Source organism: Athene cunicularia (assembly GCF_003259725.1).
Source record: "Athene cunicularia isolate RWA chromosome 28 unlocalized genomic scaffold, athCun1 chr28_part1, whole genome shotgun sequence".
NCBI lineage: Eukaryota > Metazoa > Chordata > Aves > Strigiformes > Strigidae > Athene > Athene cunicularia.
Window position 1 is genome coordinate 1896392 of NW_020799139.1, and position 12957 is coordinate 1909348.

Consider the following 12957-nt stretch of genomic DNA (forward strand, 5'->3'; position numbering starts at 1 on the left):
CAACTGGTAAATAATCGGGGCAGCGTAGCTGTTACGAACCTCCCCAGCACAATATGCCCCTCAGCCACCTTTTCTTGTGTTATGGAAAAAGAAACAGGGTTTGTTCATTACCCTGACTGTAGCTATTATACCTACGTGCATCTGAAGCAGCTATAAATAGCCTTCCAACCCCTGCTAAAGCCAACAGCAGTTTACCCTTGTTTCATTGTTTTCAGCCGGTCTGCAGTGCCACTTGCAGCCGAGTATCCTGCCCCAGCAGGATCGAGCTCAAACAACCAGCTGAGCCCTCCCTGGAGCTGCCACGGAGCGTGTTTTTCCCCCGGAACCGGCACTGACCCAACGCCGCGGTTACAGTCAGCGGGGAGGCGGCACGGAGAGACCAGACATCTGATCCCACACGTGTGAATAAGCCTGGGAGCAGAATTCACTGTAACTGAACCTTTTCTGACTTTTATAAACACACAGAGAGACCTTTTGTCACCGCTCTGCAGGCCAGGCCGAAGCCGTAGGGGTGTGAAGATGCTCTGGTGGTGTCACGGCAGAGGTGGGCGTCCGGGAGGTGCAGACGAGATCGTCTGATGCTCGAGGACACGACATCCCCCCGCCAGGCACCCGGGCCATCTGCTCCAGCGTCACTCTTGTTGACCTTCGGGCCAGAATTCAAGGCTGATTTATTTCCTTCTAGGCTTTTGCCTGCGCTGAAGGAGTTCAGGGTGAAGTCTCCCCCTTCAGCCTGCTTTCTGCAATGCCAAAAATCAAACGGAGAAGCAGAGCCTGTGAGGCTACAGGGAATTAACCCCCAGCCTGGGGTGGGAGATGGGCTGACTGCACCTCAGATTCTTCTGGTTTGTATCGGTTTCATTCCAGTGCCTGCACAAGGGGAGTATTTGCAACCATCAAGCTTGGAGGGCAGGGTCGGGGCGGGGGGGAAGCCTGAGGTTATGGCAAAAATATTTACTTAAAAATTAAATACCTTCTGCTCAAGTGCAGGAAGATAAGCGATCCTCTTTGTATGACTGTCCTCTAGACAAGCCTCACGGTACTGGGAAGCAGCATTCAGCTGATGCTGAGCAAACAAGAAAAATGCTGACTAGCTCGTTGATGAGCTTTGGTGTAGCACAGAGCGATGAAGAAACCTCTTCAGGAACGGGAGCCAAAAACATTTCAGCCTCTTTTATGTGACCTAAGAGGCTGATAGAGGGTTGGCTGCAGCACACCTAAGCCAGCTTCCAAAGAAAGCATATAAATCACAGTATAGCTGCGGCTGTCGGAGCGTTGCTTTACACTTTGTGTATTCAGAAAGTCTTTTGTGAAGCCACATTATCAAAACCAGAGCGTTCGCAATACTTGGCTCCTGCTGATCGTGTTTGCCAGGATCAGCAGTGACTAAAAGGTTGGCCCCAAGGCCCAGATGGGGTTTGCATAATCACTGCATGGAGAAAGTTGTGCTTTTTTGTTTTCAGTCTACCCCATTTCAGAACATCGTGATATCTTAGGTGAAAATAAGAACAGTCTGAATAATAATACCAGGAACTCTGTTCTGCAAAGCAGGGGGAAGAGTCACCTACCCAGAGGATTAAAATAGAATCGCATATTTCTGTGCTAAATTCCTAGTTGTTCTAGCAGCTGGGTATCTCAGCACCCAGATAAAAACCTGCTAGAGGCCTTTCAAGTACATTTCTTAGCAGAATCTTCAGCACATTTCAACAAGCAGAGCTTGAAACACTGACTGGCATTTGCTTTACTCTGTCAAAAACACAGAAGAGCTGGTCTTCCAGGTTCACAGATCAGATCTTTAGTGTGAGCCGCTCATGAGAATTTTTTCCTTTGCTTTTAACTGCAATTATTGCCAAGGAACAGCCACATGGAAACCTCTTTACTCAGTGCATCTGCTCTGGACACATCTGGGTCACACCTGCTTGCTTTACCACCAAAGGTTTTCTGCTGTTGGCTTTGCAAATGCTTCCTACTTCTGTAGCGCTGTGGGTGAGGTTACTCATTGCAAATGCTCTTGGGGTGAGGATGTGAGCAGCAAAAGAAGCACAATATAGCTTTAAAATCCTGAATTCAGTTTATAGCAGCTGCATCTTGAATGAGAGAAGAAATCACATGCACCCATATCTGCAGCCGGAGCTTGCAACACGTTGCCAATCTACACGAAACTCGGGTCTGAAACGCTCGCTCGCTGCTTTTCCTATGGAGTCACCTGGAACACACGAAGGAACTTGTAGGCAGTGCTGGAGTGGAGCAACAGGGGTTTCAGGGCAAAGAGGCTAAAAGCAAAAATCTCTCTAGACATAATGGTGCCATCAATGAATCAAGGCAACCGTGCCCTGAACAACACAGCACCCTGAAAAACACAGCGCCTAGACAGCCTCTTGCTAAAGAAAGTTCAATATTGCAACACCGGTTAAGTAACGTATTGACTCGACAGCCATGGGCAATATGTCCAGACACCCAACTACAGACCTCAAGCAGTGAGAAAAGAGCAGTTTCCACTAAGCTAACCCCTGCGAGTCCTTCAGTGACCTTGAATCGACGCAAACACGATCCCAGTCCGTGTTAATATCCCATATGCTGCCAGAGAGCTACTGACAGCTACGAGCAAGGAGGAGATGATGCACGGAATTAGGCAACGTCGATGATTGTGTAATTGCTGGGACTGAGCTAAAGTGAACAGGCACATCCTCGTAGCATGCGTGGAGCACTCATCTCGAGTACTGAACAGCAAAGCAAAACACCTCAACGTCTGTCCAGCCCCCTGCCCACAGCTGTAACACTCCAAGGTCTGAGCTGGTCATCTCTGGGTATGTGCTGCACTAAATACATATCTTTTTTTGCTAATATAAACCCAAAATGAGAATCTTTTTCATAAGGCAGGACACTGGGAAAATTCAGACCTGTAATTCCACACTGGTACTTCTGAAAAATCACTCCCTATAGCTTGGTGTTAAGCAAAAACTCAAACTCTTAGCTACATGCTTCAGAAATAAAGAACAGCTCGAGGCATCCTGGGCTGGTGTGACACTTGTTTGTGGGATGGTCGTTCCCTGCCAGCTACTGACTGCAGAAGGGGCTCGTTTGCATTTGGGGTCAGCTCCTTCTATGTCACTGGAAATGCGAGTGACCTTTTGAAGCAGAGACATCACATGAGAGTAAATACTACTGCTTTCTTCATACACCCATAAAACACTGATAGGAGAGCAGTCCTGTGACTTCTTCTAGTCATCTTGTTTTTGTTACTGATGTGGCTACAGAGGGCAAAGATGATGCCCAGGAGAAACTCACAATAGGTCAGCAGAGCTGGGGGCTCCCAAGTCAGCTGCAGGCAGGCAAAACCGAAGAGGCTTGCTTCCAACGGGGGATGATGACACAGTTTGATCAGCCCGATGACTACTTTTGCACTTGTTTCAACCACCAAAGTAATTACCCTAAAAGAAAAGGCCAGTATCTCCATGTGACTGCAGCGTCTGTGCGGCTGTTTTCATGCAAACCCGGGTCTTTTGGTAATACCGATGACTGCAACATCATGTGAGGGTTTGCAACAAGGAGCAACTCCTACATCGGCGCTGGAATCCGCTGGGCAGACAGGGAGAGGAAGCAGAAGGTCGTTTTCTTTTGTCTCTCTTACAGGAAGAGAAGTCACGTTGGGCTGGCAGGGGTTCAGCTCTGAGCTCAGGGCTGGGACTGGGAACTGCCAGGGAAAGGCTGGGGCTGGAAATCAAGCAGAGGCTAAAAAAGGAACTTTACACATTGTGTGGAAGGGTTGGACCAGAAAGCACGTGAGGGCTCTGCCTTCAGGTAATGGGCAACCTTTGGCTCACTGACTATTTGCTTATATTTAGAAAATCATCTACCGCTGGTGAGAAAAACCCAGAGATATGTAAAACACTCAAACTTGCCTGAATCCAGAGGATGAAGCAATGGCTGTTCCGCAGGTGCCATCCTTCTCTCTCACACTGCACCCACCTGAGCATCCCTGGCACCCACTCGCCTGCACCTCCACGTCCCAGGGGACTGCAAAGCCAACCCTCTACTGAAACTCTGAGAATTGCCCAATGGCACTTTTTGCCCCCAGTTTTTATTGACACTCTGGACAAGAAACCCAGTTCTGCAGCTTTGTTAGCCTCCCATTTCTCACTTGCCAAATGAAAAGAAAAATTACTCCTGTGCCTGGCTGCTGGCTTGAAACTGAAAGAAGGGCAAAAGCTTTCCCTGTGCACAACGGCAGCACAAACCCTGACGTCTGGAGAAGGGTCGGTACCAGCAGCACCTGCTCAGTCAGAGCTGGGAGAGAAAACAGTCAGGGGCTGCAGGGCCTGAAACTGCACGTTATCACAGAAATACAGGTGTTGCCTTCCAGTTGTGTGTCTAAACAGGAAAATGCAGGACACCAAGAATATTTTTAATAATAACGAGTCTCCAACGCAGGTGGCCTACTTCAAATCTTGAGGCAAAATATCCCACTGAATTAAAAAAAAAAATCTCTGCTCTGATAAAAGTCTCATTTAAGAAACAGATTTCTGTGTAGGCTCGGCCAAAGCGCAACAAGCCTCCTGCTTCTCCTGGAGAGCACGAAGCTCCCCAGCCAGGCGTGCCAGGCCTTGGGGGTGCCAGAGCAGCACCTGATGGCCTCTTGGCCACCAGCATCAGCCCTGCGGCTCCTGGGGAGGGACGAGCCCTTCTGGGGTACCAACCCTTCTCCCAGACAGCTCTCCCCGGCTCCAGAAGTGCTGCTCTCTCTCATCTATACAGGGACTTACCGCAAACGGCCCTCACGTGCATCCAGTTTTAAACCTGAGCAAGAACGCTTTGTTCCTGTTTGCTTAATCTGAATTCAAGCAGCATGTTTGTGGGGGAGAGAAATGGTCAAAACATCCTGCAGGCAGAGCAAAAACTGGTTCAAAATTACCTTCTCGAGCTGTTTGGGGCTTCCTGCTTCTATTTCTTTTTAAACTGTTCACACCATCAATCAAGGCTCTTCATTTGTGGGAGTGATGACTGACAGTGATGGCAACTAAGCAAAAGGAGCAGTTAGCCCAGTCTTCCCCATTTTAATCTAAAACAAATTACCCAACAACAACTGGGTTTAGTTAAAACCAGTATAAGGTGGTTCTGTTCCAGAGCAGGCCTACCTCCAGACAGGGAGATGTACTGGTGCAGGCACTGGCCTGTGAGTCCACGCACTCAACAGCAGCAGCTTCCCGAGCAGACGAGACCTCGGGCTTTGCCTGCCCACCCCGAGATGTGCCAGACAATCACATCTCACTCCCTTTAAAGAAAGTTTACACAACAGACAAAAGTACTTTTAAAGGTGGTCCGAAAAAACACGTACAATGAAAAGATATTAAAAGAGGCACCAAATTTAGATGCTGCTTTGCCTAGTAAGTGAAGAGCTTGAACAAACATAATTATCCCAGTAAAAGAGAAAAAATCAAGCCTTCTTTACGTCTGGTGCAATCATTCCAAGGTGAAATAAAACCCAAGGCAGTGGCCCGGCCCCCAGCCTGCCGCATCCCCACCTCCACGTGCTGGCAATGGCGAGTGGGGCACCCGGACCCGCTGCCCTGGTTTCAGACCAGATTGATTCAAACTGGTCCACGACGGACCCGAAGTTCAGTTTAACTCCAGGGAGCAGAGAGAAAGGCTGGAAGAGTACAAGTGACCAAAGCTGCTCTTTTGTGGACAGCTGTGTCAAGAAATAAAAACTTAATCCAGTATCACCTGGTGATTTTCTCCAAGGAAAACGTACATACCATTTCCCACTGCTCTTGGGAATATTCCTCGGAAAACAGAAGGAAGAATAAACAAATATTCAACACAAAGTGATTGAAAAAGTCCTATGTAACACCTGCAGCCTCCTCACAACGACGAAACCAAGAAATCTCACGGTCTGTAATGGCAGACAGGGATGATGCTCACAACACCCAGCGATCGCTGCCGCGTGCCGACTGCGCCCGGTGGCTCTGGGGTCCCGGGACCCTCCCGCGAGCCCGGGCTCATCCCAACCCGGGTGTGCTGTCGCTGCCAGGCGGGCGTCCGGCCCAGGTTGGGGATGAGAGAGGTACTGGTGAACGCTGGCAGCAGCGGTGACACTTCCCAGGACAGGAGGGTGTTTGTGCAGCGAGCAGAGCCCGTGCCCGCGGCGCTGCAGGACGGGGCCTTTTTCTCATCGCCAGCATTCCTCGGGGAGGCTGGCGCTGCAGAAATCCCTCGTTTCGGTCAATAAAAACACATAAAAGGGAGAGAGTGAATCAAGCTTATTTAGCCACAACAGCAAATGCAACACTTAACTGACCGCGTTGGGTGCTGCACAGAGACTGGGTGGGATGAGACCCTATTTTTTAATACCTGGGTGCTACCCAGATGTCTGCTCATCAGCACCCTGCCCTCCCCACATTCACTTGTGTCAATACAGCTTATATCACGCTCGTGTATTTTAAACAGACCTGTTTATAAGCTTCATCTCTAAATACCAAAACAGAGCTGAAAGCCAGAGGAAAACTGGAAAACCATCCCCTCCACAGGGGCAAGTTAACCCAAATTGGAACAAATGACAGGCAGCGATACAGGAACCAACGTGATCTTCTGGCTGCCCATTTTATTGCATTCAGCAGTAGGGGACAGGCAACAGGAAATTCGTATCCCATGATAAGCTCACTTACAGAGGTATTAGTGGAATTTTACTAGTTTTCAAAGTCATTAACACAAATACACGAACCCCCACGCTGGCACTGCTTGTCCAACACCAGGCACAGGGACAGCACGAGGGAGCTGAAAACTCCGGCCCTGAACCACAGATGGTTTATATGGTTTGGCTCTTGAATCACAGCTGCAGGAACCCTTGCAGCAATGCTGCACCTCGGCACGAGAAAATTAAAAGAATTCGTGTTAAGACCTAAATTACAATAAACAAAGCAGAGCACACCCTTGCATACATGGGTGGAATCCCCCACCAAAAGAGGCAATGGATTCTGATGTATTTAAGAAATCTTAGCGACCACCGGGATTAAAAGCCTCGTGGAAAGATTTTTATTGACCTTCCCGTTTGCAAAAACCCTTTTACCTTTAAAACGACTTGGAAGCCAAATCCAGCCTAGCTGTGTGCCCTTCAGCCCCAATGTGCATACCTGCAATTTAACACTAATTGCATTAGATAGGACACGGCCAAACAATATTTTTATTCTGCTCGAAAAGGCTGAGCCCCCCTGCCCCGCTGGGTTACCACCAAAGCACAGGAGGCTGCTTTTATCACTGCAACCTCTTCTTTAGTGACCAAGCCTGGATAAAGATCACGCCAGAGACTCACCCGAGGTGTGTGTACCTGGCGCTGTAATGCATAAAGCACAGTTGTTAATCCCTGGCTAATTAACATCTTCATTCCGCAGCTGAAGTTAGGAGGAACACTTTACCAGTGTGTTTAAGAGTTACAGATTCCATACACAGGCCCTTAGTGCCACACGCTGTCAGCTTCTACAGCCGATCCTATTCCCCCTTTTCTTGCCCATTCTGATAAAGTTTTGTCCAGCGTTTCTTGCTCAGGAACTATACGTTAATTCTGAAAATACCACCTCACTCATTTTATTATATTTTTCCATCTTAAACCCCACTATATTCAGATTAGCAGTAATACACTCAAGCTGCTTAAAAAACCTCTGGACTTAAGCCCTAAACTTAAACTCCTGGCTACTCCTTCAACTTGTAGCTCACCGAGAGCTAGACAGTGAGCAAGATGAGGGTAAGGGGTTCTACAGTGTCTAAACACAAAACCAGCCACCTAAATGCAATGTTTTTTTCTTCAAAAAAATCTAATATCCAGCCCCACTGGCAGCTGTGGGGACAGGTCAGCCTCTGCCAGCAACAGGAGATCAAGTCTCCAGAGGACCATTGTCAAGCTTCTAAAAGAAGAGGGTGAAATAAAACAAAAATATTTGTAAAACGTAATGGGATTTTTTTTTTTTCCACCACCACCGGAGAATGTTTTTCAGGCAGTTAGCCAGCACCACTTCAAAGAGCAAAAAAGCATGTGGTTTTTGCGCAGCTTTGTACTTTAATATTAAACACAAAAAGAAGCCGGGCTCAGTGAGGCAGCCAGGCAACCGTCACTTTGATGCAGGCGAAACCACGTCAATCGGCTGCATCACTGCAGCGGCTCCGGGTCGGGGAAGCCTCCCCCAGCACCTCCCTGCCCACGCCGCGTACGGCCCCTCCGCAGTGCCGCCGGCTCGGCCAGAGGAGGGGGAGGAAGGCAAAAAAAAAAAAAATAAAAAAAATCCAACCCCCAAGACTTCGCTTTTCACTCCAGTGAAAGGACAAAGCTGAGTCAGACGCTAACTCACAGGCGGCTGCTGGTGAGGTGTGGAGGTGAAACGCAAAGGCTGGAGCCCACGAGGGGGTCGGGAGGAGGCGCAGCCCGAGGGACCAAGGGTGCCCCTGCAAGAGCGTGGAACAGGGATGCAAACAACCTCCCTTCACCTCGCTCAAAGGCCCTTAGGCAGAGGTGGTCCTGACACAGCGACTCCCCCGCTCTCGCTCAGGCATCGTTAAAAAAAAAAAAAAAATTAAAATCAGAAGAAGCCAGGCAAAGCCCATTTATGGCAGCCGTGTCTGCGCTGCAACACACCGGACTTTCACGCACTTTCATTTTAATACAGGATCGTTAACTACACGTTATGGGCTTGTTTTGCAACTGGCTCCTGACTGTCTGCAGAACTTAATTTAGACATATAAAAAGACAGGTCTTAACTAAGCAAGAAGTGCAATTTCTAGCAGCCCTGGTTTGCTATGAAAGCTAATTGTCAATTCCTCAAATTCCAAGTAATTAAAAACTGGACTTGGGTTTCCCTTCCCACTGTTTAACCTGTTCAAGGCTGGCACTAACCTGGCTCTATCCAGAAGGACCCAGACCGAAAGCGTAGCGCACTACGCCTCTCCCAGCCATTTTCTGCTCTTTTTCTGAGCAGGTTTTCAAGGCTCTGCAGCTGGTTACCACGGGGCAGCGAGCTCTCTGAAGCACAAACTCTCACCCAACTCCATCAGCACCTTGCACAAGGGGAACCCAACCTCACCCGCTTGCAGATACTACCAAAAGCCTGATGCTATTGCCAAGATATTTGATTTACACCAGGCTCATCTCAGGAAAGCCAAGAGAAAGCCCTGCAGCTTTCTCAGTTCTTGCTCCAACGCAGACAGCCCCGCACGGAGCGTCCCAAGGGACTTACAGCAAAAAGCAGCAATTCAGAAACACGATGCGTAGGCCTGGGCTGCCTGGTCGGTGGAGGCAGAGGCTATTCCTAGCAGCTAGCTGAAGTAGGGCGGTTTATTTTAAAAAGGGAAAGTCCTCGTGCTATATGAGAACCTCAAACGACTGCTGCTATTTGCCTAAAGTTTCTCATTCATGCTGAGATTAATTAGTGCTGCACCTACCTGGAGTCTCCTATACTAAAAATAAAGGGAAAAAAGGCAAGAACTTAGTATCTTGTGAAAAATACCGATTTGGGTTTGCTGGGGTGGCCAAAAGCTGCTTTGATATCAGTTGCTACTACTGCTAAAAAAAGCCTGCTAGGCAGAACAAGTATAGTCCTTGGCATCGTGCGTCTCCTCCTCCTCCTCCTCCTCCCGCGGGTGGCCAGGATCCAGCCCCGGCGCTGGCTGGCGCGTGGAGCGAGGCGAGTGAGCGGCGCTGCCGCCTCCTCGAGCCCCGCGGAGCCCGGAGCAGGTGTGCCAGCTCTCCTCCCCCCCCGCACACGGGGTCAGGGGAAGGTTCTGGTGGGACAGGGGCAAGAAAAATCCCCCCTGTCCGATCTCAGCATTGGACAAGTTGACGGGGAAGTACGGCTGGTGGGACTTCTGCTTCTAAATCCACAAGGTACTTTTCCTCCTAAATGGTTTGAAACAGGATCATTTCAGCTGCTGCACGATATTCCTTCGCTCTTCCCTGGGAATTTGTTCTTCTGGAAACTGCCAAGGATACAGCAGAGACTGTTGGGGACACGCTGCGACAGGCGGCCCCCAGTGACCCGTGTGATGCTCAGAGCACCCTCCGCTCCCACCGCAGTCGCTACAGAAAGGCAGAACCTGCTTTGCCACTCAAAACTCCTGTGACCATCCAATGGTTTTCAGACAGTTATGAATAAAGTTAACAACAAGGGGAGAAAGTTCATTTTGCCCTGCACTTACTCCTTTTGTCAGAACTACACTTACACAGACAGAGCTTTTCACAGACAAGAGCAGAATGTTCTCAAGGGTGCAACCTTTTGGTGAAATTTCAGTCTTACTCAGAAAAGCGTCTTACAAATTGTCTTGACAGAGCTGGAATTTGAGGTATAAACTCTTAGTGACACAAAGGCAGGAGGATGTTTTAGCAATGGTGTGGGGAAAAAGGAGGAGCTACGACCCAATTTAGTAACTGAACTATGACCTGCAAGTTGATGAGTGGGTAATTGATGGAGGAAAGGCAACGTGCCTGCTCCAGAGCACCAGTATTTCCTATTAAGTAGGAAATGATGGAGAAGAAAAGGTAAAAGCAATTACAGAATATGACAATAAGAAACCAGGTGGATTAGTCACTGAAGACTAGAAACACAAATAAATCCAGCGTGCGCATTCATTCATCCCCTCCTCCGAGGGCTTCGGGATGCTGCAGACATTGAGGGTGAAAGGAGGTAAATCCAGTTCTTGCAGGGGGAAGGGCGTTGCTCTGAGGACACGTAAATCCCACGGACCGGAGCTGGAAGTGGCGGGGGAGGCGGCTGGGTCACTGGGACATGGATTCAACACCACTGCAGAAGATGCCAACGGACTTTTGGTGAGCTCCTTACCAGGCTGTGGATCTGGGGCAAGGGCTAGACTGATGCATGGGAAAGATTGGCTTGTTTTTACTTATTAAAGTGGGAGGAAATGCTTCCATAAATAGGAACTACAGGAATCTGTACTGATGACATTTGCTCCGACCTCATTCATCCTCAGGAGATGTAAATACTGAATTTCACTCTTGACTGATGGACAAAACAAGCCCTGAAAATTCCTCTGAGTTGTATGGGAAGGAAAGTGGTGTTTTGCCTTTTTTTTTTTTCTGTAACCAGAATAGAATGAGGAAAAGCAACTCCAAAAAAAAATGAACATTCACCTAGAAGACTGTTTTAAGCACTGCTTTGAGCCCGGCCTGCTTTCCTCTCACCCATTCACCTCCCAACCACCCTCAATGTCCCCGATACAGGAACCAATTTACAGTGACTGCAGGGCAGCAGGTCAAGGATCACAGGCAAGAGCAGCCCGTTGCTAACTTTCTCCTACTCTTCATCAAGCTAATTTTTTTTTTTTTTGCAAGAGCGTCCCACCCACAAGCTCCTGGCTTGCTTCTGAGTGAGCCAAAAAAAGGAGAAAAAAAAAAAAAAGAAAATAGTTTGGAGCAGGCTGGAGACAGGAGAAGCTACTTATCCTGAAGACCACCAGGGGTTAAGGCAGCACTTCTATGGCTCAAGCACTTTCAGCAAAATTTTAAAATAACACCAAATGGTCTGGCAGTAAAATTCACAATTATTGCTAGCTTGCATGCCCAAGGCTGGTGTGTTTACCAGCCGTGGCTTAGGCCTGACAGTTTTACGTGTCTGACAGCAGCAGATCTGCTGCTTGCAAACAGTCCTCAGCTTGCACTGGGAACGCTCTGCGTTGACTTACAGGTTTTAAACAAGGGACTAATTAGGCATGCCTCCGCAGTCAGGACGTACGAGCAGCCCAGCTGTAGTATGACCAGCCTGGTCACAGGAGAACAAAGGCAATAACTTCAGGACAACGGGGAGAGCTGGCAGAGGGAGAAGAAAGCAGAGAACAGTCATTAAACTGCTCAGAGAATCATGATACATCTCATGCCGCCACCCACACTGCAGGCAAACAAAATAAAACAAACTAGTAATGAAAAAGAACAGCTGATACTCCAGTGACCTGACCACAGCTTGCAGGGCACAGGGGAGCTGAGCTGCGTTCCAGGTGCCAGCTCCTGGCCATGGCACCTCCAGCTCCTCCACCTCCACCAGTTTAACCTCCAAAGCTTTGGTCTCTCACGCCCAGACCTGCCAGACTCAGCTCTAAATTCAATTTGTCCTACAGATTACTCTACAGTCGAGCCTTGTGAGCACACACGCGCGTCCTTTGAAGATAAACACTGCTTATACCCCATGAATCAGCGTAAGTCAGCCCCGCTCTGAGCGCTACGGTGGAACAGAGTCTCATTTTCTGAAATGTCAGAGTAGGAGTCTGCAGCTCGTTAGTGCCAGCTCCAGCGCCGAAGGATGCTCAGTGTGGCAGCATGCCTTGAGGAATTAAGTAAGGTCAGTCCCAAATTTAGGGATTGGCTGAATATTCTGCTAAAGTGTCTTAAATGCAGTTTGTTAAAAATAAAGGGTTTATTTTGATATGGCATACAGCACATTGCATCATCTGGAGCGTGCGGCGAGACAGATGGTAGGAATAAGACAGAGCCTTCCCTTCACGGCGTTTGCTTCCATGTTAGGAGCCTCTTCAAAAGACTCTGCTTAGTAAGTTTTCCAGAGGCTGTTTGAGGCAAGAAAAATTAAGAAGATGATCAGCGCTCCATTAACATCTGAAAGGAGCTGACAGCACTGAGAACAGGCACATCATAACAAGAAATCCACTACCAGTCTTACAGTATTTTTATTATTGTTCGTATTAGCTCACTTGCCAACCAGTGCTGACGCTTCAGACAGGGTCTCCTATTACCCCCCAAGCACCCACTTCATCACCACCAGCCCCAGCTGCTCCCCCAAGTCAGCGCATTAGGCAAACATCTTAAAAGCCACTTTGACCCAACGCTGCACGCTTCTAACGCCAAACATCTCGGTCCTCAAAGCTCATCGCTGGAGAACAGCACCCCACCGCCACCTCACTCCCGCCAGGATCACATTCAGATTTGGCTGCCAACCTAAAATTGTTGGGAGT